Raw genomic sequence first — 18,733 nt, 5'->3', positions numbered from 1 at the left:
AGGCAGGAGAATCACTTTAACCTGGGCGGGGGCGGAGGTTGCAGTGAGCTGAGATCATGCTGCTTCACTCCAGCCTGGGCAAAAGAGCGAAACTCCATCTCAAAAAAAAAATATATATATATATAAAAGATAAATAATGTCTCAATAAAAAGGAGAAGCCGGGCACAGTGGCTCTCGCTTGCAATCCCAGCACTTTGGGAGGCCGAGGCAGGCGGATCACTTGAGGTCAGGAGTTTGAGACCAGTCTGGCCAACATGGCGAAACCCCGTCTCCACTAAAAATACAAAAATTAGCTGGGCGTGGTGGCAGGCACCTGTAATCCCAGCTACTCAGGAGGCTGAGGCAGGAGAATATCTTTAACCCGGGAGGCGGAGGTTGCAGTGAGCTGAGATCACGCCACTGCTCTCTAGCCTGGGCAACAGAGCGAGACTCCGTCTCAAAAATAAATAAATAAGGGGAGAAAGAGCTCCTGTTCATAACAGTGACAGAAATGCTGTCTCATCTCAATCATTCAGCCTAGCACATTATTCCTTCTCCTTGATCTAAGCAAAACAAAATGAATTAGTTAAAACAAAATTGTGTTTTATGTATCCTAAATCAAGACCTTTCCACTCACAACATACACCTAGCTGGAGGGAGCAAACTACTTGGACTCAGACCCCGCACCGCAGAAGCTCTGCCCAGTCCAGGAAGCCTAGCCAAAAAATTCCCGAAAAAATCATCTGCATTTCCCTCAGGAGCCCCAACCTACAACTCCCCGGGATGGCCCAGGACCCGTCAACCCCCAGGCCAGGTCGTCTCTGCATGCCCTGCCCTGCCATGGCCCTGTGTGCCTTGACTGGCAGAGCCTAGCCCCGCCCCCGATGCCCCACCCCTGGTGACGCCCCACCCCCAACACCCCAACGCACAAGGCAGAGGAGCCCAGGCAGAAGTGAAGGGTCCAGGTCCAACCCAGGAAGAACGGCCTGGGCCTTCCCCACCTCGCAATTTGGAAGTCCAGGAGAGGGAGGCACTGCAACTCACTTTTCAGAGGTAGACAGGAGCCCCAGAGCTGTGAGGAGAGGAGGGGACCATGGGCCTCTCTTGGTCAGTACAGGTACCAGGGCAGGGCTGGTCTAGACCTCACAGCCCCAAGACTGCCACAGCCCTCTAGGGCCATCCCCCAACCTCACAGCAACAAGAGACTGAGTGCAGTGCCTACTCCAAACCTACCCTGGGAGGACAGCCCTGACTTGGGGCTTCTCGCTCAGTCAGGAAACCCCTCCTCCCCTTCCGCGTGGGTTGCACCTGCTAACCACAGAGCCAGCCTGACCTCTGCACCCGCACGGCAAAACACATGACCAGTCCGTTTCCACCTGAGCAACAGACCTTGCGTTTTTAGTGCCACAACTTGTGCACAATGTAGAGTACACACCAGGACGGTGGGTAAGAGAACAAAACCAGTGTGTGCAAAGCATGAACAGGAAGCATGCACACATTCCAATTCTCACTCAAACACTGGCTTCAGTTCTTGCCACTTAAAAATCACATTATCTCAAGTCCAGAAAAACCCAGCTCCTTGGAAGTTCTTCTTATCCTCAGTACATCTGCCCAAACTCAAGAACACTCAGGAGATTTCATGTCCAACTTCCAAACACAAGTTAAAGGAATTCCCAGGCCAGTGTAGTGGCTCATGCCTGTGATCCCAGCATTTTGAGAGGTCAAGGCAGGAGGACTGCTTGAGCCCAGGAGTTCGAGACCAGCCAGGACAAAACAGTGAGACCCCCATCTCTACAAACAATTTTTAAAAATTAGCTAGGAGTGGTGGCACACACCTGTAGTCCCAGCTACTTGGGAGGCTGAGGTGGGAGGTTCCCTTGAACCAAGGCTGCAGTGAGCTGTGGTTGTACCACTGCACTCCAGCCTGCGTGACAGAGGAAGACGCTGTCAAAAGAAGAAAAGAAAATGGAAAAGGAAGGGAGAGAGGGAGGGAGGGGAGGGGAGGGGATAAAGAAGGGAAGGAATGGAGGAAAGAAAGAAAAGGAAGGAAGGAACAAGGAAAGGAAAGGAGGGAGGGAGGGAAAGAGAGGAAGAAAGAAAGGAAAGGGAAGGAAAGGAAAGAAAGAACGCAGGAAGGAAAGGAGGGAGGGATGGCGGGAGGGAGGGAGGGATGGCGGGAGGGAGGGAGGGAAATTCCCTCCCAGAGCCTGGGATTTCCAGGAATTCTGATGCTTCTTTCAAGTAAAGGGCCTTTTAAATACAAAATCCTAAATAAAAAGATAAAAGGATCAAAGTAAAAAGAAGAGAGGATATCAAGCAGCAATAATGAAGATTCTTGCAAACTAAAGGGGAATGGGGTGAAGGACCAAGACAAATGGCCAAGGGATGACCCAAGGACACTCCTCTTGGAACAGAAATACAGAACTCATTTTAGTCCTAAAACTCTATTCTTCTTAAATACCATTAAAAAAACCAAACACCATCTTAAATGTCCATGTTTCTTAAAATTAAAACCAATAGAAAATCCTCAATTTACAACCAGGGCAAGGCCACAAGCCTCCGGTCTTGGTCCTGCTTGTTTATGAGAACAAAGTGGCCCAGTCCTTCCCTCCAAGTCCCGAGCTTGGTGAGCTCCTTCCTCCCCCACATTCCCCTACAGGCTGCAGAGCTGAGGTCATATCATAACCTCACTGTTTACAGACACACAGTGATATGGTTTGGCTCTGTGTCCCCACCAAAATCTCATGTTGAACTGTAATCCCAAATATTGGGGGAGGGGCCTGATGGGAAGTGACTGGATCATGGGGGCATGTGTCCCCCTTGCTGTTTTCGTGATATATCTCACAAGATCTGGTTGTTGAAAAGTGTGTGGCACTTCCCCCTTTGCTCTCTCTTCATCCTTATGGCCAGGTAAGATGTGCTCGCTTCCCCTTTGCCCTCCCGCCATGATTGTTAAGTTTCCTGAGCCCTCCCTAGAAGCAGAAGCCTCTACAGCCCACGGAACCATGAGCTGATCAAACCTCTTTTCTTTATAAATTACCCAGAATTAGGTATATCTTTATAGCAGTGTGAGAACAGACTAATACAGAAAATTGGTACTGGAGAAGTAGGGCATTGCTATAAAGATACCTGAAAATGTGGAAGCAGCTTTGGAACTGGGTAATGGGCCGAAGTTTGAACAGGTTGAAGGGCTAAGAAGAAGAAAGGAAGATGAACTTCCTAGAGGCTTTTTGAATGGTTTTGGCCAAAATGCTGACAGTGATATGGACAATGAAGTCCAAGCTGAGGAGATCTCAGATGGAGATGAGGAACCTATTGGGAATTGGAGTAAAAGTCACTCTTGCTATGCTTTAGCAAAGAGACAGGCGGCACTGTGTCCCTGCTCTAAGGATCTGTGGAACTTTGAACTTGAGAGAGATGATTTAGGGTATGTGGTGGAAGAAATTCCTGAGTAGCAAAGCAGTCAAGATGTGGCCTGGCTGCTTCTAACAGCATACACTCACATGCATGCACAGAGAGTATCTGAAACTGGAACTTATATTTAAAAGGGAAGCAGAGCATAAAAGTTTGGAAATTTTGCAGCCTGACCATGTGGTAGGAAAAAAAGCCCATTTTTCAGGGAAGGAGTTCAAGCCAGCTACAGAAATTTGCATGAGGAGCTGAATGTTAATAGCCAAGACAATGGGGAAAATGCCTCAGAGACCTTTGCAGCAGCCCCTCCCATCACAGGCCTGGAGGCCTAGGAAGGAAGAATGGTTTTGTGGGCCAGACCCAGGGCCTTGCTGCTCTGTGCAACCTCAGTACATGGTGTCCGGCATCACAGCCACTCCAGCTCCAGTGGTGGCTGAAAGGGCCCCAGATACATCTCAGGACACTGACCCAAAGAGTGCAAGCTGGCAGCTACCAAGGCTTCTACATGGTGTTAACCCAGCAGGTGCGCACAGGGCAAGAGTTAAGGCTTGGGAGCCTCCGCCTAGATTTCACAGGATGTATGGATATTATCCATACATCTGTGGTGGCGCATGCCTGTAATCCCAGCTACTCAGGAAGCTGAGGCAGGAGAATTGCTTGAATTCAGAGGATGCTGGGTGTGGAGGTCAAGTATATGGAAATGTCCAGATGTCCAGACAGAAGCTTGCTGCAGGGGTGAAGCCCCCACGGAGAGCCTCTACTAGGGCAGTGTGGATGGGAAATGTGGGACTGGAGCCCCACATAGAGTCTCCATTGGGGCACTGCCTAGTGGAGCTGTGAGAAGAGGACCACTGCCCTCCAGACCCCAGAATGGTAGATCCATCTATGGCTTGTACCACACGCCTAGAAAAGCAGCAGGCACTCAACACCAGCCCATGAAAGCAGCTGCAGGAGCTGTACCCTGAAGAGCCACAGAGGCAGAGCTGCCCAAGGCCTTGGGAGCCCACCCCTTCCACCAGTGTGGCCTGGAAGTGAGACATGGAGTCAAAGAAGATTATTGTGGAACTCAGACTGCCCTGCTGGGTTTCAGACTTACATGGAGCCTGTAGCCCCTTTGTTTTGGTCAATTTTTCCCTTTTGGAACAGAAGCATTTACCCAATGCCTGTATTACTATTGTTTCTTGGAAGTAAGCTTGTTTTTTATTTTACAGACTGATAGGCAGAAGGGACTTACCTTGTCTCAGACAAGACTTTGGACTTTTGAGTTAATGCTGGAATGAATTAAGACTTTGGGAAATTGCTGGAAGGCATATTTGTGTTTTGAAATGGGAGAAGGACCCAGCACTTTGGGAGGCCGAGGTGGGTGGATCATGAGGTCAGGAGTTTAAGACCAGCCTGACCAACATGGTGAAACCCTGTCTCTATTAAAAATACAAAAATTAGGCTGGGTGCAGTGGCTCACATCTGTAATCTCAGCACTTTAGGGAGGCTGAGGCGAGTGGATCACCTGAGGTCAGAAGTTCGAGACCAGCCTGGCCAACATGGTGAAACCCCGTTTCTACTAAAAATACAAAAATTAAATGGACATGGTGGCGGGCACCTGTAATCCCAGCTACTTGAGAGGCTCAGGCAGGAGAATCACTTGAACCCAGGAGGCAGAGGTTGCAGTGAGCTGAGATCGCACCATTGCACTCCAGCCTGGGCGACAAAAGCAAAACTCCGTCTCAAAAAAAAAAAAATTAACCAGGCATGGTGGCGTGTGCCTGTAATCCCAGCTATTCAGGAGGCTGAGGCAGGAGAATTGCTTGAACCTGGGAGGTGGAGGTTGCGGTGAGCTGAGATCACACCATTGCACTCCAGCCTGGGCAACAAGAGCAAAACTCCATCTCAAAAAAAAAAAAAAAATTAGCCAGGCATGGTGGCGCCCACCTGTAATCCCAGCTACTCAAGAGGCTGAGGCAGGAGAATTGCTCAAACCCGGGAGGCAGAGGTTGCAGTGAGCCAAGATCACACCATTGCACTCCAGCCTGGGCGACAAGAGCAAAACTGCATGTCAAAAAAAAAAAAAAAAATTAGCCAGGTGTGGTGGCACATGCCTGCAATCCCAGCTACTCAGAAAGCTGAGGCAGGAGAATCGCTAGAGCCTGGGGGACAGAGGTTGCAGTGAGCTGTGATCGCGTCATTGCACTCCAGCCTAGGTGACAGAGTGAGACTCTGTCTCAAAAAAAAAAAAGAAAAAAAAAAAGAAATGTGAAAAGGACATGAGATTTGGGAGGGATCAGGGGCAAAATGATATGGTTTGCTCTGTGTCCCCACCCAAATCTCATGTTGAACTGTAATCCTCAATGTTGGGGGAGGGACCTGGTAGGAGCTGATTGGATCATGGGGGCGGACATCCCCCTTGCTGTTCTCATGATAATGAGTGAGTTCTCATGAGACCTGGTTGTTGGAAAGTGTGCAGCACTTCCCCCTTCATGCTTTCTCTCTCCTGCCGGCCATGTGAAAATATGCCTGCTTCTCCTAGGCCTTCCGCCATGATTTTAAGTTTCTTGAGGCTTCCCCAGAAGCAGAAACCTATACAGCCTGCCCACAGAACCATGAACCGATTAAACCTCTTTTCCTTATAAATTACCCAGCCTCAGGTATGTCTTTATAGCAGTGTGAGAACGAGCCAATACACCCAGAAACCTGGCATTTTTGATAGTAAAACAAGAGCTACAATTTGTAAAGCCAGAATTGATCACAGGAACAGTTCCTTCACGGACCTATCCAGATTCTCATCAATGTCACAGCCTATAATAAAACCTCAATTAAAACAGTCCCTAAGCATCAAGGGCTGAATGCTATGGTAGGGAGGGTGGCGTGGCATGGCAGGGGTGCAAAACCTACCCAATCCATGATCAAAATGGGTCACAACAGCAACAAATCAAACCTTTTGAGAAAGGAGAACAGCGGACTAATGAGGCCCACCTCAGCACACATCTGACGTGCTTGAGCTGGACTCCACCATCCTTCTAGAAAACAACATTGTCTTCTTCCGAATGCCCACTTTAATATATTATCTAAGGCACTGATGTGGCTGGAGAAAAAAGGATTATTTCCCACTTCGTGAAGTTTTTTCCTTAAATGTTAATTGGTGGGTTCAGATAGACACAAAAACTTAAGGGGAAAAAAGTTCCCCAGATAGTGAAGTAGAACTCAGACCCCACGCTGCACGTGGAGACCAAGTACACAAGCAGCTCCCGGGGAGGTGGGCACTACAGGCTGTCATGACATGAGACACCCAGTTACATTCACAGCTCAGAAAATATCCAAAGGGGATAGAGGGATAGGAGAAATACTCACATGTCAAGTCCATAAAATAAATGTATTTTATAGGTAAATATTGGTGTGTAGCTATGTTCATGCCAGTGACCTCACAAATTCTCTTTAGCAACACAGGACGGGAAGACAGTAACCTTTTTATTCCACATGATGATATATGTTTATGTAACTGAAATGTTCTTCATGATTAAAATAAAAAGCTTCAAGTTTTTACAACACTACCACTTTATTTGTATGTCTCTTCCTCTAAATGTAATCATAAAATAAGCATGCAATAATCACAACTTAACATAATCTGTAGGAAAAACAAAGGCAGCATATACATATTTGCTTGTTCATTCATTTTTAGAAACAGGGTCTTGTTCTGTCACCCAGGCTGGAGTGCAGTGGTGCAACCACAGCTCACTGCAACCTCCAACTCCTGGGCTCAAGAGATCCTCCCACTTAGGCCTTCCATAGGTGGGACTACAGGCATGTACCACTGTGCCAGGCCAACATTTTCTTTTTCTCTTTTTTTTTTTTTTTTTTTGAGACAGAGTCTTGCTCTGTCGCCCAGGCTGGAGTGCAGTGGCGCGATCTCAGCTCACTATAACCTCCGCCTCCTGGGCTCAAGCGATTCTCTTGCCTCAGCCTCCCAAGTAGCTGGGATTACAGGCGCACGGCAATTACAGCCTGGCTAATTTTTGTATTTTTAGTAGAGACAGGGTTTCATGACATTGGCCAGACTGGTCTCAAACTCCTGACCTCGAGTGATCTGCCCACTTCGGCCTCCCAAAGTGCTGGGATTACAGGTGTGAGCCACCGTGCCTGGCCCAACATTTTTAACTGAATTAATTTCCTTCTTGTGGCTGACAGGACAACATTATTTTTCATCTACAAGTAGACACCTCTCCATTGTCATTTAATACGAAATGACCATGCATCCAATATAATGTGTCATAATAGTTAACCTTAACTTTACTACATTAGATGTTAGATGCTTTTTTAAAAGACAATTTCTATTATACATACAGTATAAATTATTAAACTTTTGTGAAGAGCTCAGCATCACCTTTCCAGAGAAGACGGCAGCGCGCCTTCAGGGTTCAAATGCCTGCTCCTGTGGAGCCTCCTCAGCCGCACCTGCACCAGCAGCCCACCTAAGAGATGAGGCACCATCCCCCACAGGCGAAGAACAGGACACACCCTGCACCCTGCAGGTGAGGTCCCCAGTGCGTGGCCTCCTGCCCCATCAATTTCTACCAAACTACTGACTTTTTTTTTAAATAAACAATGTATAGTGGGGGAAAGATCATAGAAACTGAGACACTGCCCTTTATAAGATTCCTAAAATTCAAAGACAAATAAGGACGAGACATATTTTGGATAATCTCTGTTAAAATTATTCAAAGACAAGCCCATAAAAACATTTAAATAATTTTATAAATTTAAATTTTAAAGAGATAGGAAAAAGAACCAATGGAACTGTGTTGACTGCGACACTGGCCACTGTTATGTCATGAAGACTCAATGGTTTCACGGCTGCTGGTAAACCTAGGCCCTGCCTGACCCTGAAACAGACTGAGGGTGCACCTAAGGTTCCAGGCTGGCATGAAGGACCCCTGCCCATCTGCATCTGGGCCCTGGGGATAGCCAGCCACCTCCCTGCCCATTCTACCTTTGAACAACCTGGCAACCTGCTCACTAGCTTTAAAAATCCTTTCAGCGATACCTGGTGTTAGGCAGCTTCAATGGTCTTCCAGAGACTTTCTCACCCACTAAAGAGATGACACCTGATCCTTCATGTTTACCAAAGACAGAGCAAACAATGGCATTTTACAATCCGCCCAGTCAATACCACCATGAGGTGAAGATTAATAAGGTAGTTTACCATGTCTACAATAATACATCTACATCACAGTTACCTCAGAAGTGATCATTTCTTTTCCTAGTCAAAGTGTGGAGTTTCCACGGCAATCCCTGCTTTTCTACAACATGCTGGATAAGACAAAATGCGTCCACGTTTTGTCAACAAACCAGTAATAATGATCATCCTCAGCGCTTGTGACAGTGGCCTCCATTTCCACACTGTGTCTCTGCATGCTACCAGGAGGCTGGAGTCAAAGCCAGGGAGTGAGGCCTCCGTGAGCCACGCCGCCCTCACACGCTGCCCTCACAACAGTGCCATCCTCCCTTTGGACCAGAATATGCAATCACATTTTACTCAAAAAGTCAAACTACAAAAAGAAGCTGTATGGATAGAATCATCTGAACGGAAAACTTAACGGGGAGAAAATATAATCATCTTATCTCAGGGTTCTTTTGCTCATTTTTCCAGAAAGCTTTGTTCTTTTCTTAGACTAAACAAATTACTGAAGACTTCTTGTAATTTGGCTTTATTTTACAAGGATGCAAGAATAAAAACTACTTTGGAAATGAATATTCTATCAACATATTCACTCTAACTTACCAAATATAATATAAATGATCCAAAGGAAAAATTTCTAATCTCAACAGTAAGATTTTAACCACAAAAAGTGTCCTTCTACATGAGGCTAAAAGAAAAATCTTTAAAGTTACCAGAAATTTAAAACCGCTTCAAAAAAATCTTCGAACAGTATGCTAGGTAAACTGTATGACCCTGTGTGCAGTGAGCACAAGGCCAGGCCGGCCGATCCCAGTGGGCAGAGCAGGATCTCCCTCAGGGCAAATGAGCTCCAGGACTGCCTGCCCTGGAACCAGAGACCCCCACAGAAACATGGAGGTCAAGTGCTAAAACAATCAGGCACATGGATCTCAAACTCTGCACTGGTTTTGTTTGTTTGTTTTGAAACAGACAAACTCTGTCATCCAGGATGGCGTGCAGTGGCACCATCTCGGCTCACTGCAACCTCTGCCTCCCAGGTTCACATGATTCTCCTGCCTCAGCCTCCCAAGTAGCTGGGATTACAAGTGCATGCCAACATGCCCAGCTAATTTTTGCACTTTTAGTAGAGACAGGGTTTTACCACATTGGCCAGGCTGGTCTCTAACTCCTGACCTCAAGCGATCCGCCCGCCTCAGCCTCCCAGAGTGCTGGGATCACAGGCGTGAGCCCCCACACCCAGTCTCTGCACTGTTTTCACAGGGCCAGCTCTGTGGTCTGCTCTGGGGTCCTGTGCCTCTGGGTCAGAGGCACCAGAAGGCACAACTACAACTGAGAAGCACACAAGCTCAGGAGGAAAGGAAGGAAGACGCAGGCATGCTCCCCTGGAACTGATCTGGTATTCTTCCCAGCATGGCCTCTACACACTTCCACCTTGCCATTTGTGTTTTGGGAGGGGTGTGTCAACTTTCACATATTACCTACCCGAGCTTTGAAGATACCCCCATGACGGCAAGACATGAAGAAAATGGAAGGAAAAACCCTTGTGCGGTCTCTTTAAACTTATCTTCATGATTCTACAGCTGAACTTGACGTTTGCCTTTCACAACCTGGGGGAGACTATTAGAAACAAAGTCCTTCTCCCCCTCAAGAAAATACATTGGTCCACTGGACTATCCTACACGCTATCAACATTTAAAAACGTCATTTCACAACAACCAACACAAAAGACTACCTTCTCTACCTAGCAGTGGAGATTTTTTTTAATTCTAGTCAAAATAAGAAAAATGTCACATTCCAATCTGCCATTTGCTCCCTTCTGCTTTAGGAAAGCCCAGGATCTGGAAGAGAGACTTGTCTTCTCCTTGGGAACTGTAACAGCAGCAAGAAGGAACTTTAAATGCCAAACGGCTTCTCCAAGATGGGAAGCAACTTCAGTCCAGGAAACTCGTGAGATGAAGAGCACTCTCTACCCGCCCCCTAATTTTAAACCATTTTCCACATACCAATTTCACCAGCTAATTATCGAAAGGGGTGGAGAGAAAAAGAATGAATCCTTTCAATATCTGAGAGATTTTCTTTTCCCTCTTTTGTCTTTTTGTTTTTTCCCTTGGCAGAAAAAGGAGAGTTGGTTCCTAAATTTGGAAAAAACAATTAATACCCAAAGTAGCCCCAGAAATTACACTTAAGGGATTTTAAAATATCAGAACCGATTCCCTTTCCATCTGCTGCTTAACCCTTGATTGAGCCCCTCTGCAAAGAAAGAAAATCAAAGGTGGCCCCGTCCCTACGGCTGCCTCTGTCCAGTTTTTTCGGCTATGGCATTTGCAAAACCAGTGCAAATATCTGCCAGTCCCTCATGTGCCTCCAGCAGTACTCTGAGACTCCACCATCGAGAGCTGGGTCGGTATCCCCCTCCTTTGCCTGGGTGGACCTGAAGTATGTGGCTGAAGTGGCAGCCCATGACACAGATGGCGGCCTCAACCCAGCTCTGCCTTGCTAGCTTGCTCTATGCTGCCCAGCCACTGTGTGTGAGGGGCCCACGCCACCTGGGAGGCCACACGTGGGTGCCCTAGCCAAGAACCCACTAACTAGCACTGGCCACCAGATGTGGAAGGACGCAGCCCACACTAACACCACCCCCATGTTCGAGCCTTCCAGCTGAGACTCATTGACCAAAATAAAGTCATCTCCTCTGTGCCGTCTGAATTCCTGTCCCCTGAAAGAGATAACAAATGATGATTGTTGTTTCAGCCACCGACTTTCAGGGCAGTGTAGTCCCTGGCGGGAGACAAGGAAAGCAATGCTCTTTGTCCTGCCCTTCTTCCCCTCGCCAGCAGGGGTCAGAGCAAACCCCAGCTCCAGGGCTCCGTCCATGCTCCCAGCACAGGCCCGACACACAGATCTCACAGCAATCCAAGCTCTGGGGCTCACTTGCCACCAAGGCCTAGGCTCAACGTCTGTACCCTCATGGAACTGGACCAACAGAGAAGATCAGCAAACCAGGAACGTGAGCAGTCTAAGTGCTCCTTACAGAAGAAACACGTGCCGAGGGGAGGCACACAGGGCCGGGCAGCCGGTAATCCAGGTGCCCAGGGTGTGAGCACCTGCCTGCAAAAACCCCCAAAAACTCCAAATTCCCATCAGCCAAAACCTGTCTGTTTAGAGTCTTTCAGGTCCAAAACCAAAAAGTAGCCATGACCAGAACAGGTGCCTTGACATAACTGGCGAGTGTGAGGCCAGAGGGTATGTGCTCTAAGGGCAGTCAAGCTGGAGACGGCTACTTGCCGTTCTTACCGCCACTAAATATGCTGATGCTCTAGTTTATCTACCATCTCCTTGGAGACCGAGAGTACAATTGTGACAATCTGGTTTACCTGCAACATCAAATTCCGGGGCCTGCCGAGCTGATGGCCTGCCTTCCAGGAGATTCGCCGGGTCAAGGGCACCCCGAGGCCTCGCGCCTGATCACCTGCTCACCAGCCTCCTGCTAACAGCTCCTGCCTGTGTGCTGGGCGCGTCTCCACCATGGCAGGGCTGCTGACTGGCACACGGCTCAGAGCACAGCCCTGTGGAGACTTACAGCCTCTACCGGCCCAAGTGAAACTGGAAAACAACTACTCCCCTTCCCCGAGTTTAATATGGAGCAAATTAAGATGAAAATTCATGGAACCTATCAGAAACCACAAGGTTGCTGACCAACAAGACTGCCGACCAACGAGACTGCCTCACAGGCAGGAAGAAGGGCACGGAGCCGGCCTCAGCTGTGAGCCTCCTCCAGTCCCAGCGTCCTGCGCCACCGCATGGTGGGTATCGGCCAGCGTCCTGCACCATCTCGTGGTGGGTATCGGCCAGCGTCCTGCGCCACTGTGTGGGGGTATCGGCCAGCGTCCCACACCACTGCGTGGTGGGTAAGTGACAGGCAAAGCTTGATATCAGACTGGCTACATTCGAATCCCAGCTCTGTCATTAATGAGATGCGTAACCTTGGTTTCTTAACCTCTCTGTGCCTGTTTCCTCTGCAGTAAAATGGGAACAACTAACTACAAAACCAGTTCAGCAGGCTATGCGGAGGCTGCGGGACCCTCAGGACTGTGGGTGATGCCTAAGTTCTGAATTGATTATCAGCTCTAATATTATTCAATATATTTAATAAATATAAAATTAAAGTGTTTAGTATCTGCCACATGGAAGACATCAATCACTGCTTGTTAGATACCCGCTAACTTGAACTGTTCAAAAACAAGTCCAGTCTCCTAAGCCCGCCTCACTGTGCGTCTCCAACTTCATGCTGTGGCTCCGGCCCTCAGCCCATCTCCCCTACGAGTTTAACAATTAACCTGCTCTTTCCATCCACCCACCACACTTTTCCTTTCTAAAAAGTCTTATTATTGCCATGCTGAAAACCTCTGCTGTGCCCATTCGCCAAAGGGTCCAAAGCCCCCAGGTGAGGCAGGCAGAGGTGCTGTCCAGACAATTCCAAGGCCAATCCTTCTGGCCACATCCACCCCGGACTCTCAGGCTTCTGATTGTCCCTTTTTTCCAAAAGACACCCTACCACTGCCCGCACGTGTTCACCCCTCCTCAGCCGGCTCTGAAGTCAGCTCCTGCCCAGGTCTCTTCCTTGGTGCTCCCACACCCAGCAGCAACAGACACTGCGCACTGGAGCATGATGGCTTCACCAGGGCTGGAGCACGCGCCTGAGCACTGCTCACTGCCGTCCGACACACACCATGCAACGTGCTCCTGACCAGCGCGCAGATCATCTAGCTCCTCCCACACATGGAAGATATCAATGTCTAAAAGAGAGTTTTCTCACTTTTTATGGTTTTAAAAACTCCTTTCTAAGTAAAAAGAAAAAGTTGATTGAAAAACACCATCTGAGGCCGGGCTCGGTGGCTCACATCTGTAATACCAGCACTTTGGGAGGCTGAGGTGGGTGGATCACCTGAGGTCAGGAGTTTGAGATCGGGCCTGGCCAACACAGTGAAACCCCGTTTCCACTAAAAATACAAACACTAGCCCGGCGCGGTGGTGCACGCCTGCAATCCCAGCTACTTGGGAGGCTGACGTAGGAGAATTGCTTGAACCCAGGAGGTGGAGGTTGCAGTGAGCTAAGATCACACCACTGCACTCCAGCCTGGACGACAGAGTGAGGCTCTGTCTCAAAAAAAAAAAAAAAGAAAGAAAAGAAAAGAAAAGAAAAACACCATCTAGTGACGACATGCCATGTGAAATATCCACAGGTGCACGTAAACGTTCTTCATCAGCGCTGAAGGAGCCCCTTCCCCAGTGGTGTTCTGGAACCTTGCCTGATACTGGCTGGTGTTGTGTATGATTCTCATCTTATACCATTTCCAAATTCTTACACACATCACCCTTCTCATTAGTTCTGCCTGTTTTGCACTTCAATACAATCAGGAATATCCTGTGAATTTTTAGCAAACTGCACTTCATTTATATTTCAGGGAAAGAGAACAATCTCAAAAGCTCCTCTATTAAAAGAGGAAGGAAATGAGAGAACCAGGGCCAGGAAACACAGGGCCCAGTCCCTGCCCAGGGGAGACAGGGTGCTTCGCATGTGGGCAGGAGCCAAGAGCCAGGCAAGTGCACCAAGCACAAGAGGCCACTTCACACCCAGGAGAGACCGTCATCAAAGAGATGGACCCTTACAAGTGCTGGCAAGGACGTGGAGAAGCTGGAACCCTTGCGTGCTGCTAGTGAGAATGTAAAATGGTGCGGTTGCTATGGGAAACAGTATGGCGGTTCCTCAAAACATCAAAAATAGAATTACCATATGACCTAGCAATTGAAAGCAGGGTCTCAAAGAGATATTTACACACCATGTTCACAACAGCATCGCTTGCAACAGCCAAGGGGTGGAAGCAACCCAAGCGCCCATCAACGGACGTCCACTAATGGACACACAAAACGCAAGTCCATTCATACGGCAGAACATTACGGCTGGGCGCGGTGGCTCAAGCCTGTAATCTCAGCACTTTGGGAGGCTGAGGCGGGCAGATCACTTGAGCTCAGGAATTCGAGACCAGACTAGGCAACATAGAGAAACCCTGTCTCTACAAAAAAAAAAAAATTTTAAGAAAAAAATATATATTTTATATATATATAATATATATTATATATTTTTTATATATTTCATATATAATATATATTATATATATATTATATATATTTTATATATTATATATTATATATATATATTTATATATAATATATATTTTATATATATTATATATTTTATATATATATAATTACATATATACTATTCAGCCTTAAAAAGGAAGGAAATTCAGACACATCCTACAACATAGATGAACCTTAAGGACATTATGCTATGAGAAATGAGCCAAGCACAAAAGATAAATACTGTATGGTCCACTTGTGTAAGGTCCCTATATAGTCCAAGTCTTAGAGACAGGAAATAGAAAGGTGGGTGCCAAGAGCTGAGGGGAGGGAGGAATGGAGACTTGGCATTTAATGGAGACAGAGTTTCAGCTTGAATTGATGAAAAAGTTCTGGAGCTGGATGGTGGTAACAGTGGCACAATGTGAATATACTTAACAATACTGAGCTTTATACTTAAAAATGGTTAAGATGGTGAATTTGATGTTATGTATATGTTGTCATAATTTTAAAACATGTTTAAATGAGTCCTCTCTGTATGACCCAGCACCTTAACTTCATGGTGCTTATCTAGAAACACTCTTGGACGTGTACATGTGGAAGAATATATGATGCTGTTTAAACCAGCAGTGCAATTTGTAACAGCAACATACACAAGTGATCATCATAATGACCACCAACACGGGAATGTTTAAAGGAGAGGGCTGGGTGTGGTGGCACAAGCCTGTAATCCCAGCTACTCGGGAGGCTAAGGCAGGAGAATCACTTGAACCTGGGAGGCAGAGGTTGCAGTGAGCCGAGATCGCGCCACTGCACTCCAGCCTGGGCGACACAGCGAGACTCTGACTCAAAAAAAATAAAATAAAATAAACAAGAAACAAGATATATTCTTCGACATCTAGTCTGTAACTTTTTTTTTTTTTGAGACAGGGTCTCACTGTCACCCAGGCGGGAATGCAGTGAGGCAATCACAGCTCACTGCAGAGTCTTGAACTCCTGGGCTCAAGCAATCTTCCCACCTCGGCCTCTCAAAGGGCTGGGATGACAGCATGAGCCGCTGAGCTCAGCCTCCTGCTGTCTGATTATTATGCAACAGCTCATAAAGTTGATCTCTATGTACTGACATGGAAAGAGCTCTATGAAATACTGTGAAATAGAAAAGCAAATACACAAGAGTAAGTCACCCTGCATTCCTCACTTCCAAATTCTACATGACATCCATCGGCAAATCTAGTCTCCGCCTTCAAAATACATGAGAAATCCCATCACTTCGCACACCAGCAACACTGCCTGCCATCTGATCTCTCACAGTTTTCCCCACGTCACCTTGGGTCTTAACACAGTAAATCCCATTAAAATGTAAGTCAGATCATGCACCAGTCCTCTGTTTAAAACATTCTAGTGGCTTCCCATCTTGCTCGGAATAAGAGGCAAGTTTCTTCTGACAGCCTATGCGTGCACTGCTTCTGTTCACCACGACTGACCAGAGTTCCTCGGCCTCATCTCCACGCGTCTACTCCACGCCAGGCACAGCAGCCAACATGGTGGGCACCTGCCCAGGAGCTGGCCCCCACAACTGCAGTCATTCCCACCTGGAGCCCCTTCCTCCCAGATGTCTATGCAGCTTATCTCTCTCACCCTCCTCAGCTCTTTATTCACACATCAAATGACAATCACAGGTACCCAAAAAAATGTGTACATCTGTTATGTGTCCTTTTCTTTTTCTTTTGAGACGGAGTCTTGCTCTGTCACCCAGACTGGAGTGCAGTGGCGCAATCTCAGCTCACTGCAACCTCTGTCTCCCAGGTTCAAGCCAATCTCCTGCATCAGCCTCCTGAGTAGCTGGGATTACAGGTGTGCACCACTGCACCCGGCTAATTTTTGTATTTTTAGTAGAGACAGGGTTTCACCATGTTGGTCAGGCTGGTCTTGAACTCCTGACCTCATGATCCACCCACCTCCGCCTCCCAAAGTGCTGGGATTAACAGCATGAGCCACCGCACCCGGCCGTGTCAATTTTTTAAAAGTGAAAAAAATGTCAACCAACACATAGAATGCAATTTCATAATGTTAAAAAGTACATACTCACAAAAACAATAGCACACAGCTCAATTATCTATGTACACGCACAAAAATACTCCTGAAGGACACATACCAAACTCACATACAAGGTATTTCTCAGAAGGAGGTGGGATCCATTGACCAAAGAAAACTGTAGCTTTATTTGTAATGTTTGATTTTTTTCCACAATAAGATTATACATAGAGACTTCTTTTGTAATTGAAAATAAAATCCTTTCCAGTGTAAAAAGGGGAATGGAGAACAAGTAGTCACAATCAGTCACTCCTGGGGGATGGAGAACAAGCAGTCACAATCAGTCACTCCTGGGGGATGGAGAACAAGCGGTCACTGTCAGTCACTCCTGGGGGATGGAGAACAAGCGGTCACTGTCAGTCACTCCTGGGGGATGGAGAACAAGCGGTCACTGTCAGTCACTCCTGGGGGATGGAGAACAAGTAGTCACAGTCAGTCACTCCTGGGGGATGGAGAACAAGCAGTCACAGTCAGTCACTCCTGGGGGATGGAGAACAAGCGGTCACTGTCAGTCACTCCTGGGGGATGGAGAACAAGCGGTCACTGTCAGTCACTCCTGGAGGATGGAGAACAAGCGGTCACTGTCAGTCACTCCTGGGGGATGGAGAACAAGCAGTCACTGTCAGTCACTCCTGCAGCAGCGCACCACTCCCATCAGGACAGTCACTTCCTCCTGTACAAAGACATCCACAATAGCAGATCAGAGCTCAGAAGAGGTCACCACGGCCATCCGCGGATGTGACCAGTTCAGTCAGGGCAGACTTGGTGGATGACACAAACCTTCACACACCTGCTGTCCATGCAGTGATATGACACCAACCGAGGAGAACGCAGAAGCAAACTCATCACTCATGACAAATACAAACGTGTGCATGAGAATACACAAAACGCACCGCTAAGTGATGGTAATGAAGTGGATAGCGGTTGGACAATCTATTAAAATTTTATTTTCTAAGTATTTCCATAATATTATAAAATTATCCCTTTTTAAAATCTCATTTACACAGTACAAATGCTCTACATTGATATTTCTCTTCACAATAAAGCAGATATGCTTATTCTTCCCAAGTGATCATTTCAAGAGCCTCCAGCAAGCACAGGCATCAGTGTGGCCCTCCATGTGCTCTGAGCAGGAGGGGTGCAGCGCTGGCAGCCGGCCACGGCCCAGTGTGGGATAAAGAGTCCAGCAGCGTGGCACGGTATGAGATGAACACATGAAAATGAACCGAGTTTATATAAACTACCAATGAAGAATATAAAAATGAAATTTCAAGAACAGTTCCACGCTGGGCACAGTGGCTCACTCCTATAATCCCAGCACTTTGGAAGGCCGAGGCAGGCAGATCACTAGAGGTTAGGAGTTCGAGACCAGCCTGGCCAACATGGTGAAGCCCTGTCTCTACCAAAAATACAAAAATTAGCCAGGCGTGGTGGCGCATGCTTGTAATCCCAGTTACTTGGGCGGCTGAGGCAGAAGAATCACTTGAACCCAGGAAGCAGAGGTTGCAGTGAGCCGAGATTGTGCCACTGCACTCCAGCCTGGGCAACAGAGTGAGACTCCATCTAAAAAAAATTCCAAACCAAAAAGAATACTAAATAAATAAATTTATCAAAACAAGCTCAAGCTTGTACAATGAAACTACAAAACATAGTTGAAAGAAATCAAAGAAGTTTCAATTAAATAGAAAGACGCCCCATGTTGAAGGATCAGAGACCACACCATGAAGACGGTGACACGATGACGTGCTCTGACTTTATCCTTTCAGGCTATTATAACAAACTGCCTTCATGTGGGTGGCACAGACCCAACAGAAATTTATTTGTTTAAGTTCTGGAGGCTCGGAAATCCAAGATCAAGGTGCTGGCAAATTCAGCGTGTGGCCAGGCTCTCATTTCCGGGCTCATGGCCTGCCATCTTTTTGCCGTGTCCTCGCGTGA

At 47.2% G+C, this 18,733-nt stretch overlaps 1 protein-coding gene and 1 long non-coding RNA gene across 20 annotated transcripts in view; one reads left to right on the top strand and one right to left on the bottom strand.

Annotated features, from left to right (window-relative positions):
• EHMT1 (euchromatic histone lysine methyltransferase 1) overlaps window positions 1-18,733 on the bottom strand; it is a 223,349-nt gene that overhangs the window by 134,450 nt on the left and 70,166 nt on the right. The gene's annotated exons all lie outside the window — the stretch shown is intronic.
• On the top strand, window positions 11,553-12,758 carry LOC129524531 (uncharacterized). The gene is made up of 2 exons (XR_008668313.2): window positions 11,553-12,468; window positions 12,583-12,758. It is a non-coding gene; the product is annotated as an uncharacterized lncRNA (long non-coding RNA).

This window comes from Gorilla gorilla, chromosome 13 (genome assembly GCF_029281585.2).
Source record: "Gorilla gorilla gorilla isolate KB3781 chromosome 13, NHGRI_mGorGor1-v2.1_pri, whole genome shotgun sequence".
In the NCBI taxonomy this organism is placed as follows: domain Eukaryota; kingdom Metazoa; phylum Chordata; class Mammalia; order Primates; family Hominidae; genus Gorilla; species Gorilla gorilla.
This window is presented reverse-complemented; position numbering and strand designations above follow the sequence as displayed.